We start from the raw sequence: 10,952 nt of genomic DNA, 5'->3' as shown, positions 1-10,952 counted from the left end.
TTTTGTTACACCACCTCGAAATACCAGTATAAAAAGGCCGGTGGGAGCCTGTAATTTGTACGAAATTGCCTCTTTATCCTGGATTTCAAGAGGTCGGTTAGTGTATCCGCAGGGCAATTGTTTTGCCATTTTCGTTGCCTTTATCGGATGTACAAACAGGAATTCGGTGTCCAATTGATGCAGGCAGCTTGGCACAGCTAATCTATTATGAAGCTCCGGTGCGATAGCCAGCCCGGGACTAACCGGGAAATAGAACCTCAACCGGGAAGGCCAGCTATTCATCACAGCTCTCAAGCGACTCACTGCCCGCCTACTGGGCTAGTCATGCAACCGTGAAACCCAGGTATATTTTCAAGTAAACTTCTGTACTTAGGAGTGCCGGGAGGTAGACCGCCCGCGCAAAGAAAAAATGCTCTCCACATCTCCCAACGCAGTCCTGCCTCTAGTTTTGCTCCTAAAGTTGAAGGCTCGAAGCGCAAGCTGTGAAAGTCCTGGTATTTTTGCACAGTATTTATCTTCCAGCTGCTCTAGATCTAGACAGTTCTTGTATCGAATTCCTGTATTTTTTTTTTTTTTTTTGTCTCAGAAAACATCCCACGACGTCCTATTCGATCGATGTTATTTCTACCTGCCCTGTTGTGCTTATCATTGTAGACAAGCATGTAGACTAGTGTCAAAACAATAAATAAACAGTGCTGCGTTCGTGATTCCATCTTTGTCCAGTCATTGCCCTTGCGACTAGTTGCAGCATGCACCAAAAACAAAGTTTGCCAAGTAATTATTTCCTCTGCTTTAGGAAACTGCAAAGATATGGACTGATATCCCTTCATATTGTTTCACACAATCATGCTAATGATGTGTTGTATTTTCAAAGACCTGCTTGCCACTGCAAGACTGAACATTTATTGTGGACTGCATATTGCTTGTGTAGTGTCAAAATACACACATGCATCTCGATTTCAGGACGTTCAATACCCTCGGGTGGTTGCAAAATACTCCAATTGTCATGATAGCCAACTGCAGCTATGGGATAAAAAAGGTATAGGGACATAAATCATTGCAAGAGTAACAAAACTGCGTAAATTTGCACTGTTAAAAATATTAAACACAACACAGCGAAAATAGTTTTGCTAGAACCATTGCTGTGACTGACATGGCAAACAGTGCTTGTTGCCTTTAGTGATGTGTTGAGCACAAGGCCTGCATGGAGATTTTAATTCTTTCAGGTAGGCAGAGTTATGTCCTGTTTTTGTTGTGTTATCATACATGCAGGCCAAGGTAATGCCATATGCTCCTTGGTTCCAACACTGCAATTCTGAAAAAGTGACTGCCAACACAGGTCCGATGTACACCGTCCCACTGCTGACCGTGTATATTCCTAAGTGATGTCCAAGTCTTGCGCAGACACTAATCGACGCAGCTCACAAAGCAACATTCCTGCCAAGGTGGTTGCCTACCATAAAATCCACATGCCATAGCTGCCATTCATGGCAGCCCAGAAGTAATGAAGTGCTGACGAAACACATTTGAGATGTTCAGCGAGTTTACACAAGAAGGAGTTGTTAATATGGTTATTTAGTCATCCAGTGAAATTTACACTGTATTTATTTTGTTAAGTGAAACAAGCTCCTAGTAGCCACAGGCAAAAAGCAGGCAAATGGCAATACATATTTAAATACGTATTGTGAATTGTGTTTTATTGTCGGATTCCTTTGAAGGGACACTAAGGAGGATGGAAAGCAGTTTTCCTGTATCGCTAAGATACAGTGTTCTAATCTTAAAGAGACCACACGAGTCGCTTTGGGACGTTAAACCCCACAAACCATTAAAGAGACCACTTAAAATGAAAGCAGAGGTTTTAAAAGGATGGAAAGACCAAAAAACAGAACAAAGATGCTGCCATTGCCGGCCAATTTTGCAAGTAAAATGCATGCTTCCACACAGAAGTTTTGGTTCAGATTACTGCAAAATATATTGTGTCATGATCCACTCTAATATGGCAGTGACACGTCCTTTTCAGCAAGGTCATCATGAATCGACTCATGGGAAGGCTTCTAATTTAAATTTTCTCACCAATAAATACTATATGCCACGACTGCTGCCAGACAACACAGCCATAATGAGAGAAATAATCAAATATTTACTGAGACCAATGACTCAATGGAGTTGTACTCAGTGTCCCTTTAAAAGGGTGCACTGAAGCAAAATATGCACTGATGCATGTAAGAAAATATTCTGAGGTAACACAATCTTTGCTCCAACAGAAGACTGACAAATTCACCACAAAGAGGGAAAACAGCTGCCCAGGTACACTGGTACAGCATATACAGCAATCGCAATAATTAGCAGACATGCATTGCATTTCACAGAATGTCACGAAATGTGTTTGCTATTTTAAATGTAATGGCATTAAATGTGCAAGCATATTTTGCAGATTGCAGAGATTTATTTGTGGCTTCAATTATTTATTTCATATATACGGCCACACCTTCGGTCAACAAAAAAAAGGGCGTGTAGGGGTCAGATTAGATGTGCTAGGTTTCTCTCCTGGAGGAGCAAGGAGAGAATCATTCTCCTTTAACCAGTTGACGGTGGATTCATCCAAATGTGAAGGTCCGATGTTCGACGACCCAAAAGTTACCTAAACGAGCATCTCTGCCAGCCGTCGACCAGAGCATATGCAAGAGAGGTGGTCATGTGTAGCCTAAGCACGGACATTTGCACGAGAGAAGGCAAAAAAAAAGAGCTCACATTTTGGGTATCACATCAAAAATATGTGTAAGCCCACTCAGCAACCAAAAATGACGGACATTGTGCATGCATAAAACACATGAATATGTCAGCGCAACTTAACAGTGTTGGCCGTTCATGTCATATCGTAATTATGGTGCAGTGAGGCTTGCTGATGAACTAAACAGGCTCTGCTCATCACAAACCTCTCAGCAGCACCTTCCCACAATCAGTGTCCTGACCTTTCAATAAGACAGCTTTCTCCTCCTAGCATTGCTAGAATGTATCAGAACGTTCTTGCTCACAGCATATAAATACGATCAATATGACAAATACCGGTTTGAGGATACCGGTATGCTGTCTAAAGAGACGAAAGATTTGATTAAGAAACACAAGAGTATGAAAGCTTCCAATCGAACAGACCAGATCAAATCAATAAGCGCAAGGTGGCTGATATAAAAAAGTATAACATGGAGAAAATTGAACATGCTGTAATGAACGGGGGAAGCCTTAAAGCGGTAAAGAAGAAATTGGGCATAGGCAAAAACCAGATGTATGCGATAAGGGACAAGGCGGGCAACGTCATCACGAATATTATTTAAAGTCCCAAAGCGACTCGTGTGGTCTCTTTAAGATTAGAACACTGCATCTTAGCAATGCAGGAAACCTGCTTTCCATCCTCCTTAGTGTCCCTTCAAAGGAATCCGACAATAAAACACAATTCACAATAAGTATTTCAATATGTATAGCCATTTGCCTACTTTTTGCCTGTGGCTACTAGGAGCTTGTTTCACTTCACAAAAGGAGCTTTGTTTAACAAAATCAATACAGTGTAAATTTCACTGGATGACTAATTAACCATATTAACAACTCCCTCTTGTGTAAACTCACCAAACATCTCAAATGTGTTTTGTCAGCACTTCATTACTTCTGGGCTGACATGAATGGCAGCTATGGCATGTGGGTTTTATGGTAGGCAACCACCTTGGCAGGAATGTTGCTTTGTGAGCTGCGTCGATTAGTGTCTGCCCAAGACTTGGACATCACTTAGGAATATACACGGTCAGCAGTGGGACGGTGTACATCGGACCTGTGTTGGCAGTCACTTTTTCAGAATTGCAGTGTTGGAAACAAGGACCATATGGCATTACCTTGGCCTGCATGTATGATAACACAACAAAAACAGGACATAACTCTGCCTAGCTGACAGGATTAAAATCTCCATGCAGGCCTTGTGCTCAACACATCACTAAAGGCAACAAGCACTGTTTACCATGTCAGTCACAGCAATGGTTCTAGCAAAACTACTTTCACTGTGTAGTGTTTAATATTTTTAACAGTGCAAATTTACGCAGTTTTGTTACTCTTGCAATGATTTATGTCCCTATACCTTTTTTATCCCATGGCTGCAGTTGGATATCATGACAATTGGAGTATTTTGCAACCACCCGAGGGTATTGAATGTCCTAAATCGAGATGCATGTGTGTACTTTGACACTACACAACCAATATGCAGTCCGCAATAAATGTTCCGCCTTGTGCATGCAAGCAGACTGCTTAAATCTGAAAATGCAACACATCATTAGCATGATTGTGTGAAACAATATGAAGGGATATCAGTCCATATCTTTGCAGCTTGCACAGCTAGCCTGTTTTCCCTAAGACAGAGGAAATAATTACTGGCAAACTTTGTTTTGGTGCACATTTCGCAGCTGTAGCAGACAGGAAGCACCCTCCATGCATAGGTCGTAAAGAGCGCACCGTCGCCACTCGAATCCAGCCATGGTACACCGTGCATAACCATAATACAGAAAACACAGAACATCCATACATGCATGGGCTTGGTTTCCTGTTCCAATAATTTAGCTATATTTTATGCGAGTTTTTCCCTGGTTTTGGCTCTTCGGCAAGGTGCTGATACACAGCCAGAGCCTGTAAGGATGGCTCATGGCCGGCACACCTATCATATATAACTCTCAGTACAGCGGCAAAAATCACTGCAGGTCGCTCTGAACGCTCAAGTTCATGACATCTCGTTGGCAAGAATCACAACCGGATGAAAGTGCAGGCTTGGCCAGCCTCCGCTTTTTCTTTTTCCAGCTTGTTGCACACGAAATGACGGCATCACTGAGTAGACGCGTCAATGCCACACAGTGCACATTTCGCAGCTGTAGCAGACAGGAAGCACCCTCCATGCATAGGTCGTAAAGAGCGCACCGTCGCCACTCGAATCCAGCCATAGTACACCGTGCATAACCATAATACAGAAAACACAGAACATCCATACATGCACGGGCTTGGTTTCCTGTTCCAATAATTTAGCTATATTTTATGCGAGTTTTTCCCTGGTTTTGGCTCTTCGGCAAGGTGCTTATACACAGCCAGAGCCTGTAAGGATGGCTCATGGCCAGCACACCTATCATCTATAACTCTCAGTACAACGGCAAAAATCACTGCAGGTCGCTCTGAACGCTCAAGTTCATAACATCTCGTTGGCAAGAATCACAACCGGGTGAAAGTGCAGGCTGGGTCAGTTTTACGCAGTTTTGTTACTCTTGCAATGATTTATGTCCCTATACCTTTTTTATCCCATAGCTGCAGTTGGATATCATGACAATTGGAGTATTTTGCAACCACCCGAGGGTATTGAATGTCCTGAAATCGAGATGCATGTGTGTATTTTGACACTACACAACCAATATGCAGTCCGCAATAAATGTTCCGCCTTGTGCATGCAAGCAGACTGCTTAAATCTTTGAAAATGCAACACATCATTAGCATGATTGTGTGAAACAATATGAAGGGATATCAGTCCATATCTTTCCAGCTTGCACAGCTAGCCTGTTTTCCCTAAGACAGAGGAAATAATTACTGGCAAACTTTGTTTTGGTGCATGCTGCAACTAGTCGCAAGGGCAATGACTGGACAAAGATGGAATCAAGAATGCAGCACTGTTTATTTATTGTTTTGACACTAATCTACATGCTTGTCTACAATGATAAGCGCAACAGGGGAAGTAGAAATAACATCGATTGAATAGGATGCCGTGGAATGTTTTCTGAAAAAAAAAAAAAAAAAAAAGAACAGGAATTCGACACAAGACCTGTCTAGAGCTAGAGCAGCTGGAAGATAAATATTGTGCAAAAATAGCAGGAATTTCACAGCTTGCGCTTCGAGCCTTCAACTTTAGGAGCAAAACTAGAGGCAGGACTGCGTCGGGAGATGTGGAGAGCATTTTTTTCTTTGCGCGGGCGTTCTACCTCCCGGCACTCCTAAGTACAGAAGTTTACTTGAGAATATACACGGTTGCATGACTAGTCCAGTAGGCCGGCAGCGAGTCGCTTCAGAGCTGTGATGAATAGCTGGCCTTCCCGGTTGAGGTTCTATTTCCCGGTTAGTCCCGGGCTGGCTACCGCACCGGAGCTTCATAATAGATTAGCTGTGCCAAGCTGCCTGCATCAATTGGACACCGAATTCCGTGTTTGTACATCCGATAAAGGCAACGAAAATGGCAGAACAATTGCGCTCCGGATACAATAACCGACCTCTTGAAATCCAGGATAGAGAGGCAATTTCGTACAAATTACAGGCTCCAACCGGCCTTTTTATACAGGTATTTCCAGGTGATTAAAATTTACCACTGCTACTAAATAGTGGTGTCGAAGTCGAGAACAACGATAAAAATGACAGCGAAATTCCATTCAACTACGCACTCGATCGGAGACGAGTTTTTCTCATCCCTTGTGTTGCGCTACTTGCGCTGCACACCTCAGTATGATCCAAAGGCAGTGACTCGTATAATTTCGGGAAATGCAAATAAGTACATGGAATGCTGACCATACCAGTTACTTGCAACATACTGAGGCATGTTCCATTGACAAGGGCGGGCTGAACTAGCGTCGCAGGTCGGAGACTGGGAATATCACAGCATGCCGCTTGACGAACAGCAGTACGCGAGGCCGAAGCTTAAGGAGTATTATAACAAGTGGAAAGGAACGCGGCCACACAAGGCCATTCGGCTACGATATTCAAAATACGATGCCAAGAAACCCGCCCGCCACCATCGCCACAGCCAAGTCCGGCTTGCGACTCGCGAGCGATCACGGAGCCGGCGACACTGGCGACCAGCTATCGGCATATCGCTAAAAACGGCGAGAAGCGGCAGCCAAAACATAAAACAAGTTTTACGTCACGTCCGGCAAATTATTCCTCCTCGCTCCTTTCTGCTTCCGCATGCGCAGAAGCGACGGAGCATTCCAATAAAGAAGGTCTGGTCGTTTATAGTGCCTAGAATATACTGGCTAGTGTGACGAGCGCCCGCGCTTCCCTATGGGCGAGGATGGCGCTATTTGCAATGAAAGCCAATCGTTAGCGGCAGAGGGCGCTGCTTGTCGGGAGGGTGCCACCTGAGCAGACGACGCAGTTTTCTCTGTTCAGAATACGGCAATCTGTTGGTGTTGTGCGTGCGTGTTAAACCTGCTTCTGCGCGTCTTTTGCTTTCACGAAGGTGCAGTAGTTTATTTACGGTGTAGGTGTTTGCTAATGCGAGTCGTTCCGCACTTGTACCTGCTCGGCGACGATTGCATCGGTTTTTTTTTCTCGTTTTGTGCACGCGTTCTGTGCTCGCCTGTATCTTTTTTTACTGTGTCGCCAGTGGTCAAGCGCGGTTCCCGATTGTTTTTTCCCCAGTGCCTCTCACTAGACTGCAGAGAAAAATGCCAAAGAGAAAGCGGTGGTGCACAGAGAAGACTTGCTTTTTTGGCAAACGGGGCTACCGCTAGAACAAGGAGCGTACGTATTACTGCGCTATCTGATGCTACGTAAGTACGCATTCTGTACAATGGGAACGAAGCATCGATAGAAATGACGGAAGGTAAACGACAGCTGCTTTTGTTGGCGAGAAATATTTTTAGAGCATGCAGTTATATTCACAAGGATGGAAACTTGGGCGAGTCGGTAACGGTGCTCCATGACAGTGTGTAGCACAGAGTGTACACAATCAGGCGCTACAGACAGCACCTGTGTTGTGTATCTTTTCTGTGTCCCTCGATTGTCCTTTTGCGCTACACATATGTCATACGGATGCAGTTATATATTAGGCGCATGTTTCACCGTAAGCGCGGCATTACCAACGAGCTTCATCGCGATGAACCGGCCGCGTCTCGTGCATATTGTGTATCTGAGAAAAAAAAAAAAAAAACTTCGTCAGCTTCTTCATTCCAAAAGATGGTGACTTCGGCAAAACCTTGTGCAACAGGCCGCGATGTACCTTAGCCGCTGTAAGTAAAGGTTCCTCGTTTGTGCTCTGCTGTTTTTTATTTTTTTTTTTTAATTCAAATACCTCACGGGCTCCGATTGGAGTATTATGTGAGGGGGGTTACATAACTGGGGTGCGAAACAGAAGCATGTAAAAGATGGTTATTTTAACATCGTTATTTTCAAAACGTTAACATTTACCCTCCACACCTTGTGCCCAAGACGGCACCAAAAAGGAAGGAACGAAACATATGCGAGCAGCAACCAGCTCGTAAACGCCATAAGCGGGACGCAGGGACTGGACCCGGCGATTCGGGCTCGGAAATCAACGAGGACTCCTGTTTTTTCGAAGCTGGCTTTCAAGACTGCAACGACTCCTCCGGCTCCAGTGAAGCGGGCATTGTGGGTGAACAGAGTGGCAGCCAGGCTACACTGCAGACACCTAACCACCACGGAGGCCGTCATCCGTTTGATGACATTCTCATTCCGGTTACATGGATGCGGATACCTTCCGTGGATGACAGCCTAGCTTATGCTTAAGACCCAATATCTTTGAAAAGATGAATAAGGTTGACCTTGCATTCCAACTTTTTGGAGATGAGGTTATTAAAGGACTTTTTTTAGCACCGGCGGCATGTGGAGACTATATACACTCGGGTGCAACCAACAGAAGACTTCGTCAAGCTAATCAATCGCCTGATACGAGTAATGACCTCCAGGATAACCAAACGTGCACTTAAGCCGGGTAGCCCAGACATGCGTTTCTTGGAAGACTTTTTAGGATATCTGGACAAGTGGGAAGAACATGCCAGCATTGCCTTCCACTCGCATTATCACCTTTGATTAAACATGCTGCCTTCGTTCTATTAAACCGAACCTGTGTTTCGTGACTTGTATTCTTTGAGTTTGAATTCCTCCAAACGCGAAAGCTCTCATGTGCGTTTACCGGGTTAGCGTGTGGCTCACGTACCGATTTAGCTTTCAAGTTCGAGCAATCCGCACAAAGCAATTCGATATTAACATTAGCATGTTAAAACGTTATATCAATCCTAAGCTCCTGAAAGAGCTCTAAAACAAAGTATTAAACGTGAGCCAAAGCAACGCGCAGCTCCCTTTCCAACTCTCAGCAGCGCGGCGCAATGTGCGCGAGAAACCGGCTCGCACCCTCTCGCACCACAGCGCCGCTATGCGGCCGCCGGCGGCTTTCATTGCTAATCGAGCCATCCCAGCCGGCGCGCTCGACACACTAGTCAGTATATTCTAGGCACTATAGCGCGTTCCAATACGCGAACCTGTTGACGTCTACGTAGACGTCGTCTACGAAGCAGTCTTGCTAGACGTCTAAGAATTGGAACGCACCCAAAGGGTGCGTTCCAATTCTACGGCGTCTGCCCCGGCGTTCAGAGGGCGCCATATGTTGTACCGCTGAAACGGAACCACGAACTGCCAGAACGCCGCGCCGGCCGCGCCTCTTCACGAGCTGCGCAATTCGAGGCACCCGCCGGCATGGCCAGCATGCTTGAAAAGCAGCTTAAAAAGAGAGAGAGAGAGAGAGATCATTCCTTACCTTGCAGTCGTCAAAACATTTCCGTTGGCTTAGCTCGGCACGTTTCTCTGCGCGCCGTCTATTACGCTCCGCAGTCTGACGTCTCCGTTTGGCAAGCCGTTCCTCTCTCTGTTCGGGCGTCTCCGCTGCTCTTTTCGCCTTCCTACGCTCATTCTGTCTCTGTTGAGCAGCGAAGTGCCAGGCTACGACCTCAGGATCGGAAGAGTTAATCTTCTCTTGTCTATACCGCCGTTTAGCAGCGGCTGGACTTTCCCTCTCTGCCATGCGCTTCGCAATGAGCGGCGTGCGGTGCGGCAACGACGAAGCGCACGGCGCACCTGTGGCACCTGTTAGGTCTCTTCGGGGTCTCTTCGGCGCAATCGGCGCATGCACACAACTACTTATCCGCGTGATGCCACCTGCGGCTCCAACGGTGGAGCGGGCGCGCGGCGACGGCGAAGCGCACGCCCACGGTGCGCCACACCTGCTGCTCCTCTCCAGTTACCATGGTACCGACGCATGCGCACAACTGGCCTCTCCCGGCCACCTCGAAATTTTATTTATTTACTTATTTATTGAAACAGCATCGTCCTGGAGTAAAAGGTGACGGAAGCAATAAATATAAAATACATAGAGATGTGAATAGAAGGTGATGAGTATATACAGTCGTGCCCCGTTAATATGACCCCCGTTAATATGGACGACCCGAATTATGGACAGTTTTTCAGTGTATTTATGCCTCGTTAATATGGAAACTCGCTGTCTGGACAATGGACAGGGGAAGAATGCACACGGCCCACTTGGGCCCATGTATTTTTGTCTCGTTAATATCAACGTATCAACAACCTTAGATATGCGGATGATACCACTTTAATGGCAGAAAGTGAAGTGGAACTCGAGAGACTTCTGATGCGCGTACAAGAAGAGAGAGAAGTTTGGGCTTAAACTGAACATTAAAAAGACAAAGATCATGGCGTCTTGCCCTATCAAGTCCTGGAGCATGGCCAAGTGGAAGCGGTGAATGATTTTCTGTTCTTGGGCTCCAAGATTACCTCGGAAGGAGACTGCAGCCATGAAATTAGGAGACGCCTGCTTCTGGGAAAGAGAGCAATGGTTAGCCTTGACCGCTATATATAGTAAAGAGCAGAGACATTAGTCTGCCAAACAAGATCCGTATAACTCGTGCTATGGTCTTTCCAGTTGTGATGTATGGATGCGAGAGTTGGACTGTGAAAAAGGCTGACCGCCGAAGAATTGACGTGTTTGAATTGTGGTGCTGGCGAAGACTCTTGAGAGTTCCTTGGACTGCCAGAAGATCAAATCAGTTGATATTGTCGACCATAAAACCTGACTGCTCATTGGAGGGTCAAATTTTAAAGTTAAAGCTCAGCTACTTTGGTCATCTGATGAGAAGAGAGGA

This window comes from Amblyomma maculatum, chromosome 4 (assembly GCF_055883805.1).
Source record: "Amblyomma maculatum isolate TAMU_Amacu chromosome 4, ASM5588380v1, whole genome shotgun sequence".
NCBI lineage: Eukaryota > Metazoa > Arthropoda > Arachnida > Ixodida > Ixodidae > Amblyomma > Amblyomma maculatum.
Note: the sequence above shows the minus strand (reverse complement) of the source record.